Source organism: Schistocerca gregaria, unplaced genomic scaffold (assembly GCF_023897955.1).
Source record: "Schistocerca gregaria isolate iqSchGreg1 unplaced genomic scaffold, iqSchGreg1.2 ptg000337l, whole genome shotgun sequence".
Classification (NCBI taxonomy): domain Eukaryota; kingdom Metazoa; phylum Arthropoda; class Insecta; order Orthoptera; family Acrididae; genus Schistocerca; species Schistocerca gregaria.
Genome location: NW_026061802.1, coordinates 473076 through 497357, shown reverse-complemented (window position 1 = coordinate 497357; position 24282 = coordinate 473076). Strand labels below are relative to the sequence as shown.

General features: G+C 49.1%; 36 non-coding genes across 36 annotated transcripts; all 36 read left to right on the top strand.

The window, feature by feature from the left end:
- The first annotated feature begins 80 nt into the window (after window positions 1-80).
- On the top strand, window positions 81-162 carry Trnas-uga (transfer RNA serine (anticodon UGA)). The gene has a single exon. It is a non-coding gene; the product is annotated as a tRNA-Ser (tRNA).
- A 561-nt stretch (window positions 163-723) lies between these two features.
- On the top strand, window positions 724-796 carry Trnaf-gaa (transfer RNA phenylalanine (anticodon GAA)). The gene has a single exon. It is a non-coding gene; the product is annotated as a tRNA-Phe (tRNA).
- A 536-nt stretch (window positions 797-1332) lies between these two features.
- Trnak-uuu (transfer RNA lysine (anticodon UUU)) lies at window positions 1333-1405 on the top strand. The gene has a single exon. It is a non-coding gene; the product is annotated as a tRNA-Lys (tRNA).
- Window positions 1406-1542: 137 nt separating this feature from the next.
- Trnas-cga (transfer RNA serine (anticodon CGA)) lies at window positions 1543-1624 on the top strand. Its single transcript has one exon. It is a non-coding gene; the product is annotated as a tRNA-Ser (tRNA).
- Window positions 1625-2321: 697 nt separating this feature from the next.
- Window positions 2322-2403, top strand: Trnas-uga (transfer RNA serine (anticodon UGA)). The gene has a single exon. It is a non-coding gene; the product is annotated as a tRNA-Ser (tRNA).
- Window positions 2404-2950: 547 nt separating this feature from the next.
- Window positions 2951-3032, top strand: Trnas-uga (transfer RNA serine (anticodon UGA)). The gene has a single exon. It is a non-coding gene; the product is annotated as a tRNA-Ser (tRNA).
- A 561-nt stretch (window positions 3033-3593) lies between these two features.
- Trnaf-gaa (transfer RNA phenylalanine (anticodon GAA)) lies at window positions 3594-3666 on the top strand. The gene has a single exon. It is a non-coding gene; the product is annotated as a tRNA-Phe (tRNA).
- A 536-nt stretch (window positions 3667-4202) lies between these two features.
- Trnak-uuu (transfer RNA lysine (anticodon UUU)) lies at window positions 4203-4275 on the top strand. The gene has a single exon. It is a non-coding gene; the product is annotated as a tRNA-Lys (tRNA).
- A 137-nt stretch (window positions 4276-4412) lies between these two features.
- Window positions 4413-4494, top strand: Trnas-cga (transfer RNA serine (anticodon CGA)). Its single transcript has one exon. It is a non-coding gene; the product is annotated as a tRNA-Ser (tRNA).
- A 708-nt stretch (window positions 4495-5202) lies between these two features.
- Window positions 5203-5284, top strand: Trnas-uga (transfer RNA serine (anticodon UGA)). The gene has a single exon. It is a non-coding gene; the product is annotated as a tRNA-Ser (tRNA).
- Window positions 5285-5831: 547 nt separating this feature from the next.
- Window positions 5832-5913, top strand: Trnas-uga (transfer RNA serine (anticodon UGA)). The gene has a single exon. It is a non-coding gene; the product is annotated as a tRNA-Ser (tRNA).
- Window positions 5914-6474: 561 nt separating this feature from the next.
- Trnaf-gaa (transfer RNA phenylalanine (anticodon GAA)) lies at window positions 6475-6547 on the top strand. Its single transcript has one exon. It is a non-coding gene; the product is annotated as a tRNA-Phe (tRNA).
- A 536-nt stretch (window positions 6548-7083) lies between these two features.
- On the top strand, window positions 7084-7156 carry Trnak-uuu (transfer RNA lysine (anticodon UUU)). The gene has a single exon. It is a non-coding gene; the product is annotated as a tRNA-Lys (tRNA).
- Window positions 7157-7293: 137 nt separating this feature from the next.
- Window positions 7294-7375, top strand: Trnas-cga (transfer RNA serine (anticodon CGA)). Its single transcript has one exon. It is a non-coding gene; the product is annotated as a tRNA-Ser (tRNA).
- A 697-nt stretch (window positions 7376-8072) lies between these two features.
- Trnas-uga (transfer RNA serine (anticodon UGA)) lies at window positions 8073-8154 on the top strand. The gene has a single exon. It is a non-coding gene; the product is annotated as a tRNA-Ser (tRNA).
- A 584-nt stretch (window positions 8155-8738) lies between these two features.
- Trnaf-gaa (transfer RNA phenylalanine (anticodon GAA)) lies at window positions 8739-8811 on the top strand. The gene has a single exon. It is a non-coding gene; the product is annotated as a tRNA-Phe (tRNA).
- Window positions 8812-9347: 536 nt separating this feature from the next.
- Trnak-uuu (transfer RNA lysine (anticodon UUU)) lies at window positions 9348-9420 on the top strand. Its single transcript has one exon. It is a non-coding gene; the product is annotated as a tRNA-Lys (tRNA).
- A 137-nt stretch (window positions 9421-9557) lies between these two features.
- Window positions 9558-9639, top strand: Trnas-cga (transfer RNA serine (anticodon CGA)). The gene has a single exon. It is a non-coding gene; the product is annotated as a tRNA-Ser (tRNA).
- Window positions 9640-10336: 697 nt separating this feature from the next.
- On the top strand, window positions 10337-10418 carry Trnas-uga (transfer RNA serine (anticodon UGA)). Its single transcript has one exon. It is a non-coding gene; the product is annotated as a tRNA-Ser (tRNA).
- A 584-nt stretch (window positions 10419-11002) lies between these two features.
- On the top strand, window positions 11003-11075 carry Trnaf-gaa (transfer RNA phenylalanine (anticodon GAA)). Its single transcript has one exon. It is a non-coding gene; the product is annotated as a tRNA-Phe (tRNA).
- A 536-nt stretch (window positions 11076-11611) lies between these two features.
- Trnak-uuu (transfer RNA lysine (anticodon UUU)) lies at window positions 11612-11684 on the top strand. Its single transcript has one exon. It is a non-coding gene; the product is annotated as a tRNA-Lys (tRNA).
- A 137-nt stretch (window positions 11685-11821) lies between these two features.
- Window positions 11822-11903, top strand: Trnas-cga (transfer RNA serine (anticodon CGA)). The gene has a single exon. It is a non-coding gene; the product is annotated as a tRNA-Ser (tRNA).
- A 708-nt stretch (window positions 11904-12611) lies between these two features.
- On the top strand, window positions 12612-12693 carry Trnas-uga (transfer RNA serine (anticodon UGA)). Its single transcript has one exon. It is a non-coding gene; the product is annotated as a tRNA-Ser (tRNA).
- Window positions 12694-13241: 548 nt separating this feature from the next.
- Window positions 13242-13323, top strand: Trnas-uga (transfer RNA serine (anticodon UGA)). Its single transcript has one exon. It is a non-coding gene; the product is annotated as a tRNA-Ser (tRNA).
- A 561-nt stretch (window positions 13324-13884) lies between these two features.
- On the top strand, window positions 13885-13957 carry Trnaf-gaa (transfer RNA phenylalanine (anticodon GAA)). The gene has a single exon. It is a non-coding gene; the product is annotated as a tRNA-Phe (tRNA).
- A 536-nt stretch (window positions 13958-14493) lies between these two features.
- On the top strand, window positions 14494-14566 carry Trnak-uuu (transfer RNA lysine (anticodon UUU)). Its single transcript has one exon. It is a non-coding gene; the product is annotated as a tRNA-Lys (tRNA).
- Window positions 14567-14703: 137 nt separating this feature from the next.
- On the top strand, window positions 14704-14785 carry Trnas-cga (transfer RNA serine (anticodon CGA)). Its single transcript has one exon. It is a non-coding gene; the product is annotated as a tRNA-Ser (tRNA).
- A 697-nt stretch (window positions 14786-15482) lies between these two features.
- Trnas-uga (transfer RNA serine (anticodon UGA)) lies at window positions 15483-15564 on the top strand. Its single transcript has one exon. It is a non-coding gene; the product is annotated as a tRNA-Ser (tRNA).
- Window positions 15565-16148: 584 nt separating this feature from the next.
- On the top strand, window positions 16149-16221 carry Trnaf-gaa (transfer RNA phenylalanine (anticodon GAA)). Its single transcript has one exon. It is a non-coding gene; the product is annotated as a tRNA-Phe (tRNA).
- A 536-nt stretch (window positions 16222-16757) lies between these two features.
- Window positions 16758-16830, top strand: Trnak-uuu (transfer RNA lysine (anticodon UUU)). The gene has a single exon. It is a non-coding gene; the product is annotated as a tRNA-Lys (tRNA).
- A 137-nt stretch (window positions 16831-16967) lies between these two features.
- Trnas-cga (transfer RNA serine (anticodon CGA)) lies at window positions 16968-17049 on the top strand. Its single transcript has one exon. It is a non-coding gene; the product is annotated as a tRNA-Ser (tRNA).
- Window positions 17050-17746: 697 nt separating this feature from the next.
- Window positions 17747-17828, top strand: Trnas-uga (transfer RNA serine (anticodon UGA)). Its single transcript has one exon. It is a non-coding gene; the product is annotated as a tRNA-Ser (tRNA).
- A 1085-nt stretch (window positions 17829-18913) lies between these two features.
- On the top strand, window positions 18914-18986 carry Trnak-uuu (transfer RNA lysine (anticodon UUU)). The gene has a single exon. It is a non-coding gene; the product is annotated as a tRNA-Lys (tRNA).
- A 137-nt stretch (window positions 18987-19123) lies between these two features.
- Trnas-cga (transfer RNA serine (anticodon CGA)) lies at window positions 19124-19205 on the top strand. The gene has a single exon. It is a non-coding gene; the product is annotated as a tRNA-Ser (tRNA).
- A 708-nt stretch (window positions 19206-19913) lies between these two features.
- On the top strand, window positions 19914-19995 carry Trnas-uga (transfer RNA serine (anticodon UGA)). The gene has a single exon. It is a non-coding gene; the product is annotated as a tRNA-Ser (tRNA).
- Window positions 19996-20579: 584 nt separating this feature from the next.
- Window positions 20580-20652, top strand: Trnaf-gaa (transfer RNA phenylalanine (anticodon GAA)). The gene has a single exon. It is a non-coding gene; the product is annotated as a tRNA-Phe (tRNA).
- The last annotated feature ends 3630 nt before the right edge of the window (window positions 20653-24282 follow it).

Genomic DNA, 24282 nt, shown 5'->3' with positions numbered 1-24282 from the left:
GAGTGAGGCCACGCCGCTTTCTGCCATTGGATTGCTTCTAAAGGTGCACTTTCACTTGTCGGAAGACGCTACTGCTACCGGCAGTCGTGGCCGAGTGGTTAAGGCGTCTGACTTGAAATCAGATTCCCTCTGGGAGCGTAGGTTCGAGTCCTGCTGACTGCGGAAATTTTGTAGCTCATCAAAAGATGGACGTTCAGCTGCATTCTAGCAGTTGCGTCACTACTAAACACGTGGGTCGCCGGCAATGTGCAGTGTTATTGGCTGCAGCGCTACAGTCGCACCCAGAAGCCACAGCTCATCGCCTCGTCACACTGCCGTCCACCAGGTGTCAGTGCAGATGTGTCCATTTTAGCTTGCAGACAATTACGTGTAGCAATTTATGAGCTAACGCAAGTCAAATGTTTTAGCGTGTGTATCTGCTAGATACTGCCTCTCACATGGTAGAGAGGCTCACTCCTTCTTGTGTCTCGTTCTCTGCACACGAGTTGCACGTGGCATCGATATAGCAAAGGTTTTCTAGAGAAAGCGAAGTCAATATTACATGAATCGAGTCGACATGTTTGCTTCTTACGATGATGGAATCAGAAGAAATGTGTGTGGTACTTCACTGCATCTGCTGCTCGCCTTTCAGCGTCCCTATGTCTTATCAGACGAAGATGACTGTGAAATTGGCGGCGATTCAGAGGTTAACGAAGACGCGCAAATCTGCGGACTTAGGTGTGAGCCGGAATAGCTCAGTTGGGAGAGCGTTAGACTGAAGATCTAAAGGTCCCTGGTTCGATCCCGGGTTTCGGCAAGCGTATGTTTTGAAGCTGATGCCAATGGAATTGCTGCGAGTCTGTGATGATGTAGGTACAGCCGATAACAAAAATGACTCTATCCTGTAACTGTTCAGGTTGTCTAGTGCTTGCCGTAAGAGGAACACAGTAGGCAACTCCCTGTGAAGTAAGAAAATACGAAAAGTCCTACCGACTGCGTTCCTTTTTTTGTGTCAGGAGGTGAAGAACGTCTCCAACGGAACCGTGAAATGAGCGAAAACGTGGGAAGCATTGCATTCGAAATGCTTGTGAAATTTCCAATTACTCAGTGAGTGTCGACAAAACACGTAAATCCTCTACTCCAACGTATGAGACCTAACGACTGCTGCGGTTTGTTTTTGCATCGTGTGTCAGCATTCTTCGATAGTCTGCTACGAGCTTAGCGCGACACGTTTGTAGACAGCATTCAGGCGACGTTTAATTAGTAACAGCTCCATGCAGCGATAGCACAGCTGTGAAGGACATGAGTCAATGTACAGCTGTGCATCGTGGGATGTTCTCTACTGTCGTGTGAGCCCGGATAGCTCAGTCGGTAGAGCATTAGGCTTTTAACCGAAGGGTCCAGGGTTCAAGTCCTTGTTGGGGCGGAAATTTTAATACTTTGGTAGCGATTCCTCTGGTAGCGGTGGAAACACTACGGAAAGGAATGCAGCTACGCCGTTTTCTGATGCCACTTAGCTTTAAACCGTAGAAGTTGCATGTGTCGGAGAACCTCGACCTACGGGCAGTCGTGGCCGAGTGGTTAAGGCGTCTGACTCGAAATTAGATTCCCTCTGGGAGCGTAGGTTCGAATCCTACCGGCTGCGTGCGATTTTGCGTAAAGAGGAGCAAATATTTTCACACACGTGAACGCGGTTGCAAACCGATGGCGCCATCTTCAACAAGACGAAAATTTCCGTTTAACAATACTGAGTGTCGCGACGGCTGCTGCTTACTGTGGCTACCGGTTCTCCTCTCACTGACGCTGGGACTGCAGAAAGCCGTCGCAGGCCCACGAGTGCGCTCCCGTCATTTTCTCGCGTCGACGCCGAGTTCGTGAGTACACAGACGTGCTTGGAAGCGTTGGACAGAGCCAACATTCATTTCTCTCTTTTTTAAGAATCGCAATTCAGTCATTCGAGTGCGGAAAAAGCAATGGTGCAGCGTTTCTTTTCTTAAGATCTCGCAGCTACTTGCAAGTATGTCGACCACTTAAGACGACAGAAAACTAGCGTCAGTGGGAAGTCGGTGAAGTCGCCATTGGAGCCATAAGCCAGTAATTACGTCATGCGAATCACTCGCACGCCACGCAGCTGTACGATAGCTCAGTCGGTAGAGCGTTTGATTTTCAACCAAAGGGTGTTGGGTTCAACGCCATGTCTAGGCGAAAATTAATACACTTTCGTAACGGCTAATGTGCTGGCAATGGAAACACTACAGAAAAGAGTGAGGCCACGCCGCTTCCTGCCATTGGATTGCTTCTAAAGGTGCACTTTCACTTGTCGGAAGACGCTGCTGCTACCGGCAGTCGTGGCCGAGTGGTTAAGGCGTCTGACTTGAAATCAGATTCCCTCTGGGAGCGTAGGTTCGAGTCCTACCGACTGCGGAAATTTTGTAGCTCTCAAAAGATGGACGTTCAGCTGCATTCTAGCAGTTGCGTCACTACTAAACACGTGGGTCGCCGGCAATGTGCAGTGTTATTGGCTGCAGCGCTACAGTCGCACCCAGAAGCCACAGCTCATCGCCTCGTCACACTGCCGTCCACCAGGTGTCAGTGCAGATGTGTCCATTTTAGCTTGCAGACAATTACGTGTAGCAATTTATGAGCTAACGCAAGTCAAATGTTTTAGCGTGTGTATCTGCTAGATACTGCCTCTCACATGGTAGAGAGGCTCACTCCTTCTTGTGTCTCGTTCTCTCGAATCACTCGCACGCCACGCAGCTGTACGATAGCTCAGTCGGTAGATCGTTTGATTTTCAACCAAAGGGTGTTGGGTTCAACGCCATGTCTTGGCGAAAATTAATACACTTTCGTAACGGCTAATGTGCTGGCAATGGAAACACTACAGAAAAGAGTGAGGCCACGCCGCTTTCTGCCATTGGATTGCTTCTAAAGGTGCACTTTCACTTGTCGGAAGACGCTACTGCTACCGGCAGTCGTGGCCGAGTGGTTAAGGCGTCTGACTTGAAATCAGATTCCCTCTGGGAGCGTAGGTTCGAGTCCTGCTGACTGCGGAAATTTTGTAGCTCATCAAAAGATGGACGTTCAGCTGCATTCTAGCAGTTGCGTCACTACTAAACACGTGGGTCGCCGGCAATGTGCAGTGTTATTGGCTGCAGCGCTACAGTCGCACCCAGAAGCCACAGCTCATCGCCTCGTCACACTGCCGTCCACCAGGTGTCAGTGCAGATGTGTCCATTTTAGCTTGCAGACAATTACGTGTAGCAATTTATGAGCTAACGCAAGTCAAATGTTTTAGCGTGTGTATCTGCTAGATACTGCCTCTCACATGGTAGAGAGGCTCACTCCTTCTTGTGTCTCGTTCTCTGCACACGAGTTGCACGTGGCATCGATATAGCAAAGGTTTTCTAGAGAAAGCGAAGTCAATATTACATGAATCGAGTCGACATGTTTGCTTCTTACGATGATGGAATCAGAAGAAATGTGTGTGGTACTTCACTGCATCTGCTGCTCGCCTTTCAGCGTCCCTATGTCTTATCAGACGAAGATGACTGTGAAATTGGCGGCGATTCAGAGGTTAACGAAGACGCGCAAATCTGCGGACTTAGGTGTGAGCCGGAATAGCTCAGTTGGGAGAGCGTTAGACTGAAGATCTAAAGGTCCCTGGTTCGATCCCGGGTTTCGGCAAGCGTATGTTTTGAAGCTGATGCCAATGGAATTGCTGCGAGTCTGTGATGATGTAGGTACAGCCGATAACAAAAATGACTCTATCCTGTAACTGTTCAGGTTGTCTAGTGCTTGCCGTAAGAGGAACACAGTAGGCAACTCCCTGTGAAGTAAGAAAATACGAAAAGTCCTACCGACTGCGTTCCTTTTTTTGTGTCAGGAGGTGAAGAACGTCTCCAACGGAACCGTGAAATGAGCGAAAACGTGGGAAGCATTGCATTCGAAATGCTTGTGAAATTTCCAATTACTCAGTGAGTGTCGACAAAACACGTAAATCCTCTACTCCAACGTATGAGACCTAACGACTGCTGCGGTTTGTTTTTGCATCGTGTGTCAGCATTCTTCGATAGTCTGCTACGAGCTTAGCGCGACACGTTTGTAGACAGCATTCAGGCGACGTTTAATTAGTAACAGCTCCATGCAGCGATAGCACAGCTGTGAAGGACATGAGTCAATGTACAGCTGTGCATCGTGGGATGTTCTCTACTGTCGTGTGAGCCCGGATAGCTCAGTCGGTAGAGCATTAGGCTTTTAACCGAAGGGTCCAGGGTTCAAGTCCTTGTTGGGGCGGAAATTTTAATACTTTGGTAGCGATTCCTCTGGTAGCGGTGGAAACACTACGGAAAGGAATGCAGCTACGCCGTTTTCTGATGCCACTTAGCTTTAAACCGTAGAAGTTGCATGTGTCGGAGAACCTCGACCTACGGGCAGTCGTGGCCGAGTGGTTAAGGCGTCTGACTCGAAATTAGATTCCCTCTGGGAGCGTAGGTTCGAATCCTACCGGCTGCGTGCGATTTTGCGTAAAGAGGAGCAAATATTTTCACACACGTGAACGCGGTTGCAAACCGATGGCGCCATCTTCAACAAGACGAAAATTTCCGTTTAACAATACTGAGTGTCGCGACGGCTGCTGCTTACTGTGGCTACCGGTTCTCCTCTCACTGACGCTGGGACTGCAGAAAGCCGTCGCAGGCCCACGAGTGCGCTCCCGTCATTTTCTCGCGTCGACGCCGAGTTCGTGAGTACACAGACGTGCTTGGAAGCGTTGGACAGAGCCAACATTCATTTCTCTCTTTTTTAAGAATCGCAATTCAGTCATTCGAGTGCGGAAAAAGCAATGGTGCAGCGTTTCTTTTCTTAAGATCTCGCAGCTACTTGCAAGTATGTCGACCACTTAAGACGACAGAAAACTAGCGTCAGCGGTGCGTCAGTGGGAAGTCGGTGAAGTCGCCATTGGAGCCATAAGCCAGTAATTACGTCATGCGAATCACTCGCACGCCACGCAGCTGTACGATAGCTCAGTCGGTAGAGCGTTTGATTTTCAACCAAAGGGTGTTGGGTTCAACGCCATGTCTAGGCGAAAATTAATACACTTTCGTAACGGCTAATGTGCTGGCAATGGAAACACTACAGAAAAGAGTGAGGCCACGCCGCTTCCTGCCATTGGATTGCTTCTAAAGGTGCACTTTCACTTGTCGGAAGACGCTGCTGCTACCGGCAGTCGTGGCCGAGTGGTTAAGGCGTCTGACTTGAAATCAGATTCCCTCTGGGAGCGTAGGTTCGAGTCCTACCGACTGCGGAAATTTTGTAGCTCTCAAAAGATGGACGTTCAGCTGCATTCTAGCAGTTGCGTCACTACTAAACACGTGGGTCGCCGGCAATGTGCAGTGTTATTGGCTGCAGCGCTACAGTCGCACCCAGAAGCCACAGCTCATCGCCTCGTCACACTGCCGTCCACCAGGTGTCAGTGCAGATGTGTCCATTTTAGCTTGCAGACAATTACGTGTAGCAATTTATGAGCTAACGCAAGTCAAATGTTTTAGCGTGTGTATCTGCTAGATACTGCCTCTCACATGGTAGAGAGGCTCACTCCTTCTTGTGTCTCGTTCTCTCGAATCACTCGCACGCCACGCAGCTGTACGATAGCTCAGTCGGTAGATCGTTTGATTTTCAACCAAAGGGTGTTGGGTTCAACGCCATGTCTTGGCGAAAATTAATACACTTTCGTAACGGCTAATGTGCTGGCAATGGAAACACTACAGAAAAGAGTGAGGCCACGCCGCTTTCTGCCATTGGATTGCTTCTAAAGGTGCACTTTCACTTGTCGGAAGACGCTACTGCTACCGGCAGTCGTGGCCGAGTGGTTAAGGCGTCTGACTTGAAATCAGATTCCCTCTGGGAGCGTAGGTTCGAGTCCTGCTGACTGCGGAAATTTTGTAGCTCATCAAAAGATGGACGTTCAGCTGCATTCTAGCAGTTGCGTCACTACTAAACACGTGGGTCGCCGGCAATGTGCAGTGTTATTGGCTGCAGCGCTACAGTCGCACCCAGAAGCCACAGCTCATCGCCTCGTCACACTGCCGTCCACCAGGTGTCAGTGCAGATGTGTCCATTTTAGCTTGCAGACAATTACGTGTAGCAATTTATGAGCTAACGCAAGTCAAATGTTTTAGCGTGTGTATCTGCTAGATACTGCCTCTCACATGGTAGAGAGGCTCACTCCTTCTTGTGTCTCGTTCTCTGCACACGAGTTGCACGTGGCATCGATATAGCAAAGGTTTTCTAGAGAAAGCGAAGTCAATATTACATGAATCGAGTCGACATGTTTGCTTCTTACGATGATGGAATCAGAAGAAATGTGTGTGGTACTTCACTGCATCTGCTGCTCGCCTTTCAGCGTCCCTATGTCTTATCAGACGAAGATGACTGTGAAATTGGCGGCGATTCAGAGGTTAACGAAGACGCGCAAATCTGCGGACTTAGGTGTGAGCCGGAATAGCTCAGTTGGGAGAGCGTTAGACTGAAGATCTAAAGGTCCCTGGTTCGATCCCGGGTTTCGGCAAGCGTATGTTTTGAAGCTGATGCCAATGGAATTGCTGCGAGTCTGTGATGATGTAGGTACAGCCGATAACAAAAATGACTCTATCCTGTAACTGTTCAGGTTGTCTAGTGCTTGCCGTAAGAGGAACACAGTAGGCAACTCCCTGAGAAGTAAGAAAATACGAAAAGTCCTACCGACTGCGTTCCTTTTTTTGTGTCAGGAGGTGAAGAACGTCTCCAACGGAACCGTGAAATGAGCGAAAACGTGGGAAGCATTGCATTCGAAATGCTTGTGAAATTTCCAATTACTCAGTGAGTGTCGACAAAACACGTAAATCCTCTACTCCAACGTATGAGACCTAACGACTGCTGCGGTTTGTTTTTGCATCGTGTGTCAGCATTCTTCGATAGTCTGCTACGAGCTTAGCGCGACACGTTTGTAGACAGCATTCAGGCGACGTTTAATTAGTAACAGCTCCATGCAGCGATAGCACAGCTGTGAAGGACATGAGTCAATGTACAGCTGTGCATCGTGGGATGTTCTCTACTGTCGTGTGAGCCCGGATAGCTCAGTCGGTAGAGCATTAGGCTTTTAACCGAAGGGTCCAGGGTTCAAGTCCTTGTTGGGGCGGAAATTTTAATACTTTGGTAGCGATTCCTCTGGTAGCGGTGGAAACACTACGGAAAAGAATGCAGCTACGCCGTTTTCTGATGCCACTTAGCTTTAAACCGTAGAAGTTGCATGTGTCGGAGAACCTCGACCTACGGGCAGTCGTGGCGGGGTAGTTAAGGCGTCTGACTCGAAATTAGATTCCCTCTGGGAGCGTAGGTTCGAATCCTACCGGCTGCGTGCGATTTTGCGTAAAGAGGAGCAAATATTTTCACACACGTGAACGCGGTTGCAAACCGATGGCGCCATCTTCAACAAGACGAAAATTTCCGTTTAACAATACTGAGTGTCGCGACGGCTGCTGCTTACTGTGGCTACCGGTTCTCCTCTCACTGACGCTGGGACTGCAGAAAGCCGTCGCAGGCCCACGAGTGCGCTCCCGTCATTTTCTCGCGTCGACGCCGAGTTCGTGAGTACACAGACGTGCTTGGAAGCGTTGGACAGAGCCAACATTCATTTCTCTCTTTTTTAAGAATCGCAATTCAGTCATTCGAGTGCGGAAAAAGCAATGGTGCAGCGTTTCTTTTCTTAAGATCTCGCAGCTACTTGCAAGTATGTCGACCACTTAAGACGACAGAAAACTAGCGTCAGTGGGAAGTCGGTGAAGTCGCCATTGGAGCCATAAGCCAGTAATTACGTCATGCGAATCACTCGCACGCCACGCAGCTGTACGATAGCTCAGTCGGTAGAGCGTTTGATTTTCAACCAAAGGGTGTTGGGTTCAACGCCATGTCTAGGCGAAAATTAATACACTTTCGTAACGGCTAATGTGCTGGCAATGGAAACACTACAGAAAAGAGTGAGGCCACGCCGCTTTCTGCCATTGGATTGCTTCTAAAGGTGCACTTTCACGTGTCGGAAGACGCTACTGCTACCGGCAGTCGTGGCCGAGTGGTTAAGGCGTCTGACTTGAAATCAGATTCCCTCTGGGAGCGTAGGTTCGAGTCCTGCCGACTGCGGAAATTCTGTAGCTCTCAAAAGATGGGCGTTCAGCTGCATTCTAGCAGTTGCGTCACTACTAAACACGTGGGTCGCCGGCAATGTGCAGTATTATTGGCTGCAGCGCTACAGTCGCACCCAGAAGCCACAGCTCATCGCCTCGTCACACTGCCGTCCACCAGGTGTGAGTGCAAGTGTCGCCTCTCTGGGCAGTGCAGATGTGTCCATTTTAGCTTGCAGACAATTACGTGTAGCAATTTATGAGCTAACGCAAGTCAAATGTTTTAGCGTGTGTATCTGCTAGATACTGCCTCTCACATGGTAGAGAGGCTCACTCCTTCTTGTGTCTCGTTCTCTGCACACGAGTTGCACGTGGCATCGATACAGCAAAGGTTTTCTAGAGAAAGCGAAGTCAATATTACATGAATCGAGTCGACATGTTTGCTTCTTACGATGATGGAATCAGAAGAAATGTGTGTGGTACTTCACTGCATCTGCTGCTCGCCTTTCAGCGTCCCTATGTCTTATCAGACGAAGATGACTGTGAAATTGGCGGCGATTCAGAGGTTAACGAAGACGCGCAAATCTGCGGACTTAGGTGTGAGCCGAAATAGCTCAGTTGGGAGAGCGTTAGACTGAAGATCTAAAGGTCCCTGGTTCGATCCCGGGTTTCGGCAAGCGTATGTTTTGAAGCTGATGCCAATGGAATTGCTGCGAGTCTGTGATGATGTAGGTACAGCCGATAACAAAAATGACTCTATCCTGTAACTGTTCAGGTTGTCTAGTGCTTGCCGTAAGAGGAACACAGTAGGCAACTCCCTGTGAAGTAAGAAAATACGAAAAGTCCTACCGACTGCGTTCCTTTTTTTGTGTCAGGAGGTGAAGAACGTCTCCAACGGAACCGTGAAATGAGCGAAAACGTGGGAAGCATTGCATTCGAAATGCTTGTGAAATTTCCAATTACTCAGTGAGTGTCGACAAAACACGTAAATCCTCTACTCCAACGTATGAGACCTAACGACTGCTGCGGTTTGTTTTTGCATCGTGTGTCAGCATTCTTCGATAGTCTGCTACGAGCTTAGCGCGACACGTTTGTAGACAGCATTCAGGCGACGTTTAATTAGTAACAGCTCCATGCAGCGATAGCACAGCTGTGAAGGACATGAGTCAATGTACAGCTGTGCATCGTGGGATGTTCTCTACTGTCGTGTGAGCCCGGATAGCTCAGTCGGTAGAGCATTAGGCTTTTAACCGAAGGGTCCAGGGTTCAAGTCCTTGTTGGGGCGGAAATTTTAATACTTTGGTAGCGATTCCTCTGGTAGCGGTGGAAACACTACGGAAAAGAATGCAGCTACGCCGTTTTCTGATGCCACTTAGCTTTAAACCGTAGAAGTTGCATGTGTCGGAGAACCTCGACCTACGGGCAGTCGTGGCGGGGTAGTTAAGGCGTCTGACTCGAAATTAGATTCCCTCTGGGAGCGTAGGTTCGAATCCTACCGGCTGCGTGCGATTTTGCGTAAAGAGGAGCAAATATTTTCACACACGTGAACGCGGTTGCAAACCGATGGCGCCATCTTCAACAAGACGAAAATTTCCGTTTAACAATACTGAGTGTCGCGACGGCTGCTGCTTACTGTGGCTACCGGTTCTCCTCTCACTGACGCTGGGACTGCAGAAAGCCGTCGCAGGCCCACGAGTGCGCTCCCGTCATTTTCTCGCGTCGACGCCGAGTTCGTGAGTACACAGACGTGCTTGGAAGCGTTGGACAGAGCCAACATTCATTTCTCTCTTTTTTAAGAATCGCAATTCAGTCATTCGAGTGCGGAAAAAGCAATGGTGCAGCGTTTCTTTTCTTAAGATCTCGCAGCTACTTGCAAGTATGTCGACCACTTAAGACGACAGAAAACTAGCGTCAGTGGGAAGTCGGTGAAGTCGCCATTGGAGCCATAAGCCAGTAATTACGTCATGCGAATCACTCGCACGCCACGCAGCTGTACGATAGCTCAGTCGGTAGAGCGTTTGATTTTCAACCAAAGGGTGTTGGGTTCAACGCCATGTCTAGGCGAAAATTAATACACTTTCGTAACGGCTAATGTGCTGGCAATGGAAACACTACAGAAAAGAGTGAGGCCACGCCGCTTTCTGCCATTGGATTGCTTCTAAAGGTGCACTTTCACGTGTCGGAAGACGCTACTGCTACCGGCAGTCGTGGCCGAGTGGTTAAGGCGTCTGACTTGAAATCAGATTCCCTCTGGGAGCGTAGGTTCGAGTCCTGCCGACTGCGGAAATTCTGTAGCTCTCAAAAGATGGGCGTTCAGCTGCATTCTAGCAGTTGCGTCACTACTAAACACGTGGGTCGCCGGCAATGTGCAGTATTATTGGCTGCAGCGCTACAGTCGCACCCAGAAGCCACAGCTCATCGCCTCGTCACACTGCCGTCCACCAGGTGTGAGTGCAAGTGCCGCCTCTCTGGGCAGTGCAGATGTGTCCATTTTAGCTTGCAGACAATTACGTGTAGCAATTTATGAGCTAACGCAAGTCAAATGTTTTAGCGTGTGTATCTGCTAGATACTGCCTCTCACATGGTAGAGAGGCTCACTCCTTCTTGTGTCTCGTTCTCTGCACACGAGTTGCACGTAGCATCGATATAGCAAAGGTTTTCTAGAGAAAGCGAAGTCAATATTACATGAATCGAGTCGACATGTTTGCTTCTTACGATGATGGAATCAGAAGAAATGTGTGTGGTACTTCACTGCATCTGCTGCTCGCCTTTCAGCGTCCCTATGTCTTATCAGACGAAGATGACTGTGAAATTGGCGGCGATTCAGAGTTTAACGAAGACGCGCAAATCTGCGGACATAGGTGTGAGCCGAAATAGCTCAGTTGGGAGAGCGTTAGACTGAAGATCTAAAGGTCCCTGGTTCGATCCCGGGTTTCGGCAAGCGTATGTTTTGAAGCTGATGCCAATGGAATTGCTGCGAGTCTGTGATGATGTAGGTACAGCCGATAACAAAAATGACTCTATCCTGTAACTGTTCAGGTTGTCTAGTGCTTGCCGTAAGAGGAACACAGTAGGCAACTCCCTGAGAAGTAAGAAAATACGAAAAGTCCTACCGACTGCGTTCCTTTTTTTGTGTCAGGAGGTGAAGAACGTCTCCAACGGAACCGTGAAATGAGCGCAAACGTGGGAAGCATTGCATTCGAAATGCTTGTGAAATTTCCAATTACTCAGTGAGTGTCGACAAAACACGTAAATCCTCTACTCCAACGTATGAGACCTAACGACTGCTGCGGCTTGTTTTTGCATCGTGTGTCAGCATTCTTCGATAGTCTGCTACGAGCTTAGCGCGACACGTTTGTAGACAGCATTCAGGCGACGTTTAATTAGTAACAGCTCCATGCAGCGATAGCACAGCTGTGAAGGACATGAGTCAATGTACAGCTGTGCATCGTGGGATGTTCTCTACTGTCGTGTGAGCCCGGATAGCTCAGTCGGTAGAGCATTAGGCTTTTAACCGAAGGGTCCAGGGTTCAAGTCCTTGTTGGGGCGGAAATTTTAATACTTTGGTAGCGATTCCTCTGGTAGCGGTGGAAACACTACGGAAAGGAATGCAGCTACGCCGTTTTCTGATGCCACTTAGCTTTAAACCGTAGAAGTTGCATGTGTCGGAGAACCTCGACCTACGGGCAGTCGTGGCCGAGTGGTTAAGGCGTCTGACTCGAAATTAGATTCCCTCTGGGAGCGTAGGTTCGAATCCTACCGGCTGCGTGCGATTTTGCGTAAAGAGGAGCAAATATTTTCACACACGTGAACGCGGTTGCAAACCGATGGCGCCATCTTCAACAAGACGAAAATTTCCGTTTAACAATACTGAGTGTCGCGACGGCTGCTGCTTACTGTGGCTACCGGTTCTCCTCTCACTGACGCTGGGACTGCAGAAAGCCGTCGCAGGCCCACGAGTGCGCTCCCGTCATTTTCTCGCGTCGACGCCGAGTTCGTGAGTACACAGACGTGCTTGGAAGCGTTGGACAGAGCCAACATTCATTTCTCTCTTTTTTAAGAATCGCAATTCAGTCATTCGAGTGCGGAAAAAGCAATGGTGCAGCGTTTCTTTTCTTAAGATCTCGCAGCTACTTGCAAGTATGTCGACCACTTAAGACGACAGAAAACTAGCGTCAGCGGTGCGTCAGTGGGAAGTCGGTGAAGTCGCCATTGGAGCCATAAGCCAGTAATTACGTCATGCGAATCACTCGCACGCCACGCAGCTGTACGATAGCTCAGTCGGTAGAGCGTTTGATTTTCAACCAAAGGGTGTTGGGTTCAACGCCATGTCTAGGCGAAAATTAATACACTTTCGTAACGGCTAATGTGCTGGCAATGGAAACACTACAGAAAAGAGTGAGGCCACGCCGCTTCCTGCCATTGGATTGCTTCTAAAGGTGCACTTTCACTTGTCGGAAGACGCTGCTGCTACCGGCAGTCGTGGCCGAGTGGTTAAGGCGTCTGACTTGAAATCAGATTCCCTCTGGGAGCGTAGGTTCGAGTCCTACCGACTGCGGAAATTTTGTAGCTCATCAAAAGATGGACGTTCAGCTGCATTCTAGCAGTTGCGTCACTACTAAACACGTGGGTCGCCGGCAATGTGCAGTGTTATTGGCTGCAGCGCTACAGTCGCACCCAGAAGCCACAGCTCATCGCCTCGTCACACTGCCGTCCACCAGGTGTCAGTGCAGATGTGTCCATTTTAGCTTGCAGACAATTACGTGTAGCAATTTATGAGCTAACGCAAGTCAAATGTTTTAGCGTGTGTATCTGCTAGATACTGCCTCTCACATGGTAGAGAGGCTCACTCCTTCTTGTGTCTCGTTCTCTCGAATCACTCGCACGCCACGCAGCTGTACGATAGCTCAGTCGGTAGATCGTTTGATTTTCAACCAAAGGGTGTTGGGTTCAACGCCATGTCTTGGCGAAAATTAATACACTTTCGTAACGGCTAATGTGCTGGCAATGGAAACACTACAGAAAAGAGTGAGGCCACGCCGCTTTCTGCCATTGGATTGCTTCTAAAGGTGCACTTTCACTTGTCGGAAGACGCTACTGCTACCGGCAGTCGTGGCCGAGTGGTTAAGGCGTCTGACTTGAAATCAGATTCCCTCTGGGAGCGTAGGTTCGAGTCCTGCTGACTGCGGAAATTTTGTAGCTCATCAAAAGATGGACGTTCAGCTGCATTCTAGCAGTTGCGTCACTACTAAACACGTGGGTCGCCGGCAATGTGCAGTGTTATTGGCTGCAGCGCTACAGTCGCACCCAGAAGCCACAGCTCATCGCCTCGTCACACTGCCGTCCACCAGGTGTCAGTGCAGATGTGTCCATTTTAGCTTGCAGACAATTACGTGTAGCAATTTATGAGCTAACGCAAGTCAAATGTTTTAGCGTGTGTATCTGCTAGATACTGCCTCTCACATGGTAGAGAGGCTCACTCCTTCTTGTGTCTCGTTCTCTGCACACGAGTTGCACGTGGCATCGATATAGCAAAGGTTTTCTAGAGAAAGCGAAGTCAATATTACATGAATCGAGTCGACATGTTTGCTTCTTACGATGATGGAATCAGAAGAAATGTGTGTGGTACTTCACTGCATCTGCTGCTCGCCTTTCAGCGTCCCTATGTCTTATCAGACGAAGATGACTGTGAAATTGGCGGCGATTCAGAGGTTAACGAAGACGCGCAAATCTGCGGACTTAGGTGTGAGCCGGAATAGCTCAGTTGGGAGAGCGTTAGACTGAAGATCTAAAGGTCCCTGGTTCGATCCCGGGTTTCGGCAAGCGTATGTTTTGAAGCTGATGCCAATGGAATTGCTGCGAGTCTGTGATGATGTAGGTACAGCCGATAACAAAAATGACTCTATCCTGTAACTGTTCAGGTTGTCTAGTGCTTGCCGTAAGAGGAACACAGTAGGCAACTCCCTGAGAAGTAAGAAAATACGAAAAGTCCTACCGACTGCGTTCCTTTTTTTGTGTCAGGAGGTGAAGAACGTCTCCAACGGAACCGTGAAATGAGCGAAAACGTGGGAAGCATTGCATTCGAAATGCTTGTGAAATTTCCAATTACTCAGTGAGTGTCGACAAAACACGTAAATCCTCTACTCCAACGTATGAGACCTAACGACTGCTGCGGTTTGTTTTTGCATCGTGTGTCAGCATTCTTCGATAGTCTGCTACGAGCTTAGCGCGACACGTTTGTAGACAGCATTCAGGCGACGTTTAATTAGTAACAGCTCCATGCAGCGATAGCACAGCTGTGAAGGACATGAGTCAATGTACAGCTGTGCATCGTGGGATGTTCTCTACTGTCGTGTGAGCCCGGATAGCTCAGTCGGTAGAGCATTAGGCTTTTAACCGAAGGGTCCAGGGTTCAAGTCCTTGTTGGGGCGGAAATTTTAATACTTTGGTAGCGATTCCTCTGGTAGCGGTGGAAACACTACGGAAAAGAATGCAGCTACGCCGTTTTCTGATGCCACTTAGCTTTAAACCGTAGAAGTTGCATGTGTCGGAGAACCTCGACCTACGGGCAGTCGTGGCGGGGTAGTTAAGGCGTCTGACTCGAAATTAGATTCCCTCTGGGAGCGTAGGTTCGAATCCTACCGGCTGCGTGCGATTTTGCGTAAAGAGGAGCAAATATTTTCACACACGTGAACGCGGTTGCAAACCGATGGCGCCATCTTCAACAAGACGAAAATTTCCGTTTAACAATACTGAGTGTCGCGACGGCTGCTGCTTACTGTGGCTACCGGTTCTCCTCTCACTGACGCTGGGACTGCAGAAAGCCGTCGCAGGCCCACGAGTGCGCTCCCGTCATTTTCTCGCGTCGACGCCGAGTTCGTGAGTACACAGACGTGCTTGGAAGCGTTGGACAGAGCCAACATTCATTTCTCTCTTTTTTAAGAATCGCAATTCAGTCATTCGAGTGCGGAAAAAGCAATGGTGCAGCGTTTCTTTTCTTAAGATCTCGCAGCTACTTGCAAGTATGTCGACCACTTAAGACGACAGAAAACTAGCGTCAGTGGGAAGTCGGTGAAGTCGCCATTGGAGCCATAAGCCAGTAATTACGTCATGCGAATCACTCGCACGCCACGCAGCTGTACGATAGCTCAGTCGGTAGAGCGTTTGATTTTCAACCAAAGGGTGTTGGGTTCAACGCCATGTCTAGGCGAAAATTAATACACTTTCGTAACGGCTAATGTGCTGGCAATGGAAACACTACAGAAAAGAGTGAGGCCACGCCGCTTTCTGCCATTGGATTGCTTCTAAAGGTGCACTTTCACGTGTCGGAAGACGCTACTGCTACCGGCAGTCGTGGCCGAGTGGTTAAGGCGTCTGACTTGAAATCAGATTCCCTCTGGGAGCGTAGGTTCGAGTCCTGCCGACTGCGGAAATTCTGTAGCTCTCAAAAGATGGGCGTTCAGCTGCATTCTAGCAGTTGCGTCACTACTAAACACGTGGGTCGCCGGCAATGTGCAGTATTATTGGCTGCAGCGCTACAGTCGCACCCAGAAGCCACAGCTCATCGCCTCGTCACACTGCCGTCCACCAGGTGTGAGTGCAAGTGTCGCCTCTCTGGGCAGTGCAGATGTGTCCATTTTAGCTTGCAGACAATTACGTGTAGCAATTTATGAGCTAACGCAAGTCAAATGTTTTAGCGTGTGTATCTGCTAGATACTGCCTCTCACATGGTAGAGAGGCTCACTCCTTCTTGTGTCTCGTTCTCTGCACACGAGTTGCACGTGGCATCGATACAGCAAAGGTTTTCTAGAGAAAGCGAAGTCAATATTACATGAATCGAGTCGACATGTTTGCTTCTTACGATGATGGAATCAGAAGAAATGTGTGTGGTACTTCACTGCATCTGCTGCTCGCCTTTCAGCGTCCCTATGTCTTATCAGACGAAGATGACTGTGAAATTGGCGGCGATTCAGAGGTTAACGAAGACGCGCAAATCTGCGGACTTAGGTGTGAGCCGAAATAGCTCAGTTGGGAGAGCGTTAGACTGAAGATCTAAAGGTCCCTGGTTCGATCCCGGGTTTCGGCAAGCGTATGTTTTGAAGCTGATGCCAATGGAATTGCTGCGAGTCTGTGATGATGTAGGTACAGCCGATAACAAAAATGACTCTATCCTGTAACTGTTCAGGTTGTCTAGTGCTTGCCGTAAGAGGAACACAGTAGGCAACTCCCTGTGAAGTAAGAAAATACGAAAAGTCCTACCGACTGCGTTCCTTTTTTTGTGTCAGGAGGTGAAGAACGTCTCCAACGGAACCGTGAAATGAGCGAAAACGTGGGAAGCATTGCATTCGAAATGCTTGTGAAATTTCCAATTACTCAGTGAGTGTCGACAAAACACGTAAATCCTCTACTCCAACGTATGAGACCTAACGACTGCTGCGGTTTGTTTTTGCATCGTGTGTCAGCATTCTTCGATAGTCTGCTACGAGCTTAGCGCGACACGTTTGTAGACAGCATTCAGGCGACGTTTAATTAGTAACAGCTCCATGCAGCGATAGCACAGCTGTGAAGGACATGAGTCAATGTACAGCTGTGCATCGTGGGATGTTCTCTACTGTCGTGTGAGCCCGGATAGCTCAGTCGGTAGAGCATTAGGCTTTTAACCGAAGGGTCCAGGGTTCAAGTCCTTGTTGGGGCGGAAATTTTAATACTTTGGTAGCGATTCCTCTGGTAGCGGTGGAAACACTACGGAAAAGAATGCAGCTACGCCGTTTTCTGATGCCACTTAGCTTTAAACCGTAGAAGTTGCATGTGTCGGAGAACCTCGACCTACGGGCAGTCGTGGCGGGGTAGTTAAGGCGTCTGACTCGAAATTAGATTCCCTCTGGGAGCGTAGGTTCGAATCCTACCGGCTGCGTGCGATTTTGCGTAAAGAGGAGCAAATATTTTCACACACGTGAACGCGGTTGCAAACCGATGGCGCCATCTTCAACAAGACGAAAATTTCCGTTTAACAATACTGAGTGTCGCGACGGCTGCTGCTTACTGTGGCTACCGGTTCTCCTCTCACTGACGCTGGGACTGCAGAAAGCCGTCGCAGGCCCACGAGTGCGCTCCCGTCATTTTCTCGCGTCGACGCCGAGTTCGTGAGTACACAGACGTGCTTGGAAGCGTTGGACAGAGCCAACATTCATTTCTCTCTTTTTTAAGAATCGCAATTCAGTCATTCGAGTGCGGAAAAAGCAATGGTGCAGCGTTTCTTTTCTTAAGATCTCGCAGCTACTTGCAAGTATGTCGACCACTTAAGACGACAGAAAACTAGCGTCAGTGGGAAGTCGGTGAAGTCGCCATTGGAGCCATAAGCCAGTAATTACGTCATGCGAATCACTCGCACGCCACGCAGCTGTACGATAGCTCAGTCGGTAGAGCGTTTGATTTTCAACCAAAGGGTGTTGGGTTCAACGCCATGTCTAGGCGAAAATTAATACACTTTCGTAACGGCTAATGTGCTGGCAATGGAAACACTACAGAAAAGAGTGAGGCCACGCCGCTTTCTGCCATTGGATTGCTTCTAAAGGTGCACTTTCACGTGTCGGAAGACGCTACTGCTACCGGCAGTCGTGGCCGAGTGGTTAAGGCGTCTGACTTGAAATCAGATTCCCTCTGGGAGCGTAGGTTCGAGTCCTGCCGACTGCGGAAATTCTGTAGCTCTCAAAAGATGGGCGTTCAGCTGCATTCTAGCAGTTGCGTCACTACTAAACACGTGGGTCGCCGGCAATGTGCAGTATTATTGGCTGCAGCGCTACAGTCGCACCCAGAAGCCACAGCTCATCGCCTCGTCACACTGCCGTCCACCAGGTGTGAGTGCAAGTGCCGCCTCTCTGGGCAGTGCAGATGTGTCCATTTTAGCTTGCAGACAATTACGTGTAGCAATTTATGAGCTAACGCAAGTCAAATGTTTTAGCGTGTGTATCTGCTAGATACTGCCTCTCACATGGTAGAGAGGCTCACTCCTTCTTGTGTCTCGTTCTCTGCACACGAGTTGCACGTAGCATCGATATAGCAAAGGTTTTCTAGAGAAAGCGAAGTCAATATTACATGAATCGAGTCGACATGTTTGCTTCTTACGATGATGGAATCAGAAGAAATGTGTGTGGTACTTCACTGCATCTGCTGCTCGCCTTTCAGCGTCCCTATGTCTTATCAGACGAAGATGACTGTGAAATTGGCGGCGATTCAGAGTTTAACGAAGACGCGCAAATCTGCGGACATGGAATTGCTGCGAGTCTGTGATGATGTAGGTACAGCCGATAACAAAAATGACTCTATCCTGTAACTGTTCAGGTTGTCTAGTGCTTGCCGTAAGAGGAACACAGTAGGCAACTCCCTGAGAAGTAAGAAAATACGAAAAGTCCTACCGACTGCGTTCCTTTTTTTGTGTCAGGAGGTGAAGAACGTCTCCAACGGAACCGTGAAATGAGCGCAAACGTGGGAAGCATTGCATTCGAAATGCTTGTGAAATTTCCAATTACTCAGTGAGTGTCGACAAAACACGTAAATCCTCTACTCCAACGTATGAGACCTAACGACTGCTGCGGCTTGTTTTTGCATCGTGTGTCAGCATTCTTCGATAGTCTGCTACGAGCTTAGCGCGACACGTTTGTAGACAGCATTCAGGCGACGTTTAATTAGTAACAGCTCCATGCAGCGATAGCACAGCTGTGAAGGACATGAGTCAATGTACAGCTGTGCATCGTGGGATGTTCTCTACTGTCGTGTGAGCCCGGATAGCTCAGTCGGTAGAGCATTAGGCTTTTAACCGAAGGGTCCAGGGTTCAAGTCCTTGTTGGGGCGGAAATTTTAATACTTTGGTAGCGATTCCTCTGGTAGCGGTGGAAACACTACGGAAAAGAATGCAGCTACGCCGTTTTCTGATGCCACATAGCTTTAAACCGTAGAAGTTGCATGTGTCGGAGAACCTCGACCTACGGGCAGTCGTGGCCGAGTGGTTAAGGCGTCTGACTCGAAATCAGATTCCCTCTGGGAGCGTAGGTTCGAATCCTACCGGCTGCGTGCGATTTTGCGTAAAGAGGAGCAAATATTTTCACACACGTGAACGCGGTTGCAAACCGATGGCGCCATCTTCAACAAGACGAAAATTTCCGTTTAACAATACTGAGTGTCGCGACGGCTGCTGCTTACTGTGGCTACCGGTTCTCCTCTCACTGACGCTGGGACTGCAGAAAGCCGTCGCAGGCCCACGAGTGTGCTCCCGTCATTTTCTCGCGTCGACGCCGAGTTCGTGAGTACACAGACTTGCTTGGAAGAGTTGGACAGAGCCAACATTCATTTCTCTCTTTTTTAAGAATCGCAATTCAGTCATTCGAGTGCGGAAAAAGCAATGGTGCAGCGTTTCTTTTCTTAAGATCTCGCAGCTACTTGCAAGTATGTCGACCACTTAAGACGACAGAAAACTAGCGTCAGCGGTGCGTCAGTGGGAAGTCGGTGAAGTCGCCATTGGAGCCATAAGCCAGTAATTACGTCATGCGAATCACTCGCACGCCACGCAGCTGTACGATAGCTCAGTCGGTAGAGCGTTTGATTTTCAACCAAAGGGTGTTGGGTTCAACGCCATGTCTAGGCGAAAATTAATACACTTTCGTAACGGCTAATGTGCTGGCAATGGAAACACTACAGAAAAGAGTGAGGCCACGCCGCTTTCTGCCATTGGATTGCTTCTAAAGGTGCACTTTCACGTGTCGGAAGACGCTACTGCTACCGGCAGTCGTGGCCGAGTGGTTAAGGCGTCTGACTTGAAATCTGATTCCCTCTGGGAGCGTAGGTTCGAGTCCTGCCGACTGCGGAAATTCTGTAGCTCTCAAAAGATGGGCGTTCAGCTGCATTCTAGCAGTTGCGTCACTACTAAACACGTGGGTCGCCGGCAATGTGCAGTATTATTGGCTGCAGCGCTACAGTCGCACCCAGAAGCCACAGCTCATCGCCTCGTCACACTGCCGTCCACCAGGTGTGAGTGCAAGTGTCGCCTCTCTGGGCAGTGCAGATGTGTCCATTTTAGCTTGCAGACAATTACGTGTAGCAATTTATGAGCTAACGCAAGTCAAATGTTTTAGCGTGTGTATCTGCTAGATACTGCCTCTCACATGGTAGAGAGGCTCACTCCTTCTTGTGTCTCGTTCTCTGCACACGAGTTGCACGTGGCATCGATATAGCAAAGGTTTTCTAGAGAAAGCGAAGTCAATATTACATGAATCGAGTCGACATGTTTGCTTCTTACGATGATGGAATCAGAAGAAATGTGTGTGGTACTTCACTGCATCTGCTGCTCGCCTTTCAGCGTCCCTATGTCTTATCAGACGAAGATGACTGTGAAATTGGCGGCGATTCAGAGGTTAACGAAGACGCGCAAATCTGCGGACTTAGGTGTGAGCCGAAATAGCTCAGTTGGGAGAGCGTTAGACTGAAGATCTAAAGGTCCCTGGTTCGATCCCGGGTTTCGGCAAGCGTATGTTTTGGAGCCGTGGGCCCGAACACATCGCGCGCTCGCTCCGACGTATCGTGCGGTGTTTACGTGTGCTTCGCGGTTGGCGGCGGTTCGGCGCGGTGCCTGTTTCTTCGCTGCTGTAGTCAGCTGAACTGTAAGTTACGATGGATTCTGAAGAACGCGAAAATAATATCCAATGTGAATTTGACAGAAACGTAACCCGACCGTCTGCTTTCGAAATTCATTCGTGGCTGAAAACTGACTTGAAAATTCCTGAAAGTGATGTGCTAGGCTTGCAATTAGACGCGTTCCTGAACTCTTTGTTCGTCAAACTGAAAAGTCCGGAACTGTGTGATGCTCTCGTCAGTGAAAACGGTGGTGTACGAAAATTTAAACACTCTGATGGGTCAATTAGCAATGTTACTTTGTCGAATGCGGGTTTTGGTATCAGAAATGTGAGAGTATTTAATCTTCCGTTCGAAACTAAAAATGAGACAATAGCTCGTAGCCTTACGCCTTATGGTACAGTTTTGTCTGTTACGAAAGAAAAGTGGTCATCCGCTTATATATATCAAGTGGAAAACGGTATCCGTAGTGTTAAAATGATTGTGAGGAAGCACGTTCCTTCGTTTTTGGTTATGGCCGGCCACAGGGCTTTTATTTCGTATAGTGGTCAGCCGCAAACCTGCTCCTATTGTAATGCCACAGACCATTTTAGGCAAAATTGTCCTCGGCGTCGGCGCCCTGTGCAGCTGCCGCCCCGTTGCCAAGCTGACGACGCGTCATACGCGTCCGTGTTGTTGGGTGTTCCCCCTTCACCGGCACGTTCCGTGGAAACGGCAACGCCTTTAAATGCTGCGGTCGCGATGGAAACTGATCCCATTGCAACCGGTATTGATTCTGTTCAAGCCATGTCCGTCCCTCCTCAGTCAGTTCCCGTAGTACTTCAGCCTCTGGCTGTGCCTGAAGTTCTGGAACGGACCGGATCAGAACCCGTTCAGGTGGTTACTCCCCCTGTTGTGGTTGTGGATTCGTCCCCATCAAATGCCGTACTTCAAGGTGTTCCGGACGGGGCTACTGCCACACAGGAACCAAAGCCACGGCGCGAAAGTGTTTCGGAGAGGCGTGGTAATAACGAACGCTTCCGCAGTGCCAGCAGTTCACGGATTTTAGAAAAGCGATCCCTTTCTCGCGGAGAACGTAGCCCGTCTCCGGAATGGAAGCAGGTTCCGCGTCCGAAGTCGAAACAAAAGCCAAAATCTGTGCAAAGGTCGGTGCACAAGCCCTTGCCCCGCCCCGTAGTCGAATCTCGGCCGTCGGTCGCGGCAGGACGTCGTCCACAGCGTCCTGTGGCGAGCAGTCAGCCAGCGCCTACGACAAGTGTGTAGGAAGACAGGCGGGAACAGGTTGTCCGGCAGTTAAAAGAAATGTTGCACCACTCTGATGCAACGTTAGCGATGGACACTACGACGTCTCAGGCAACGAACCCGGCACAACTTTCGGTTAAGCGTAAGGCGGAAGACACCCCCCAGCGGCGCACGCGCCCCTCTTCGCAGGATTCGGCGTCTGCACCTCCCACACAAGAACCGCTTACTTCGGCTGCACCGTCTGCACGTTCTGACTGGGCAGACGATATGGAGGAGGAGGGTGGGTCCATTCCCGTTGTCTAATTTATTTAAATTTGTGTGTGTGTGTGTGTGTTTTTTTTTTTTCCTGTAGTCTATGGTAGCACGCTCACCATCGGTCGTTGCTACTATAAATCTTAATAAATTGGAGTCGTATGTAAAGTTTGAAAGTTTTGTGGGTTTTTTAAATAACATTGCTGCTGACGTAGTGTTTTTGCAGGAGGTTGTGACAGATCTAATTCACTCGATTCCGGGATATCAAGTCCTCTTGAACTTTGATGTCGAGTGTAATTGTGGTACTGCCATTTTAATTCGGGTTGATCATGATTTTAGTAATGTTGCTACAATTCCGAATGGTCGTGGTATAGCTTGCACGATTAACAACGTACGATACATTAACGTGTACGCCCCTTCTGGAGCCGACGGGCAGCCGCTTCGCCGCGTTTTTTATAGTAGTGACGTTTGTCACCTTTTACAGGGCCCCCACCTGCCTGTAGTCATGGGCGGCGATTTTAATTGTGTGCTGGACGATAGAGATCAGGAGCCGCGGCCATATAAGTGCCTTGAATTGCAGACACTCGTCACGGAGATGAATTTAATTGACTCTTGGTGTTATTTACACCCACGGGACGTGGGATTTACTTTCTTTTACCCCACGGGTAGGAGTCGGCTTGACAGAATTTATGTTTCTCGGGAGAAACAGCACTGTCTCACGGAGTCCTCTGTTCACCCCGTGATTTTTTCCGATCATTGCGCGTATGTCTGCAGATTTCATTCTCTGTTGGCGATTAAACCCCGCGCAAGTCGGTTATGGAAGTTTAATGTGAGACATATTTCACACCCACAATTTGCGCCGGTTATCGTGCGTGTTTGGCAGAGGGTGCTGAAATATCGCGGCCTATATGCCTCCACTTTGTCTTGGTGGGTAGAATCTGTTAAGCCGGCTTTACGCAAGACCATCCTGGAGTTTAGTCAGAATGTTGCTCATTGGGAGCGATGTACATTGCAATTTTATGAGAGATGTTTAAATGATGCCATCCACTTGCACACAGATAATCCCGCTCTTCGGATGGCGACAATTCGGCAAATAAAACACCGTCTTCTTAACTTGAAAAGGGACTCATTGCGCGGATCTGTCGTACGGAGTCGGGCCCCCGGGAAGCTTGTCGATGAAGCACCCTCCGTCTTTCACCAGCTGCGCGAACGCCGGCGCGCTACGCGACGTTACGTCACGGAGCTGGAATCAGCTGACGGTGCGCGTCTTTACGGCCAGGCGGCAATTCTTGCCGAGGCCCGCCGTCACTTTGTCGAAATTTTCAGTGAGAAACGCACGGATGCTGCTGCCATTTCCGAGCTTCTCCATGACGTTCCATACGTCTTATCAGTAAGGGACCGCCGTCACCTCACTGAACAATTTACCGTAGAGGAAGTGCGTGATGTCTTAAAACTATGTTCCCCTAATAAATCCCCGGGTGCAGATGGCTTGCCACCGGAATTTTATCTACACTTTTGGCACTTGTTTGGCTCGGCCCTGACTGATGTTTTTAATGAAATTTTAAATGGCGTGGACGTCCCCGCGTCCTTCCTGGAGGGTATTGTGGTATTGGCTCCAAAGGTTACTGTCACAAGGAAACTGTGCAATCTTCGACCGATCACCCTTCTTAATGACGATTATAAACTCTTTACCAAATGTGTCTCTTCTCGTTTGAAACTAGTCATGAAAAAACTGATTAGTCCCTTTCAATACTATTCTGTGCCGAAACGCACTATCTATGGTGCTGTCTCGACGTACCGAGATGCCATTGCCTATGCTTCGACAAATAGAATTTCTTTTGGCATTTTATCCATCGATTTCGCAATGGCATTTGACAGAGTTAGCCACCTATATCTCCGGCGAGTGCTACAGAAATTTGGTTTCGGTGTAAAGTTTATCACTATGATTTTTAACCTTTTCAATAATTCCACCTCACGGATTAGCATCAATGGATTTCTGTCGGAACCTGTGCCACTCCGCTGTTCTGTC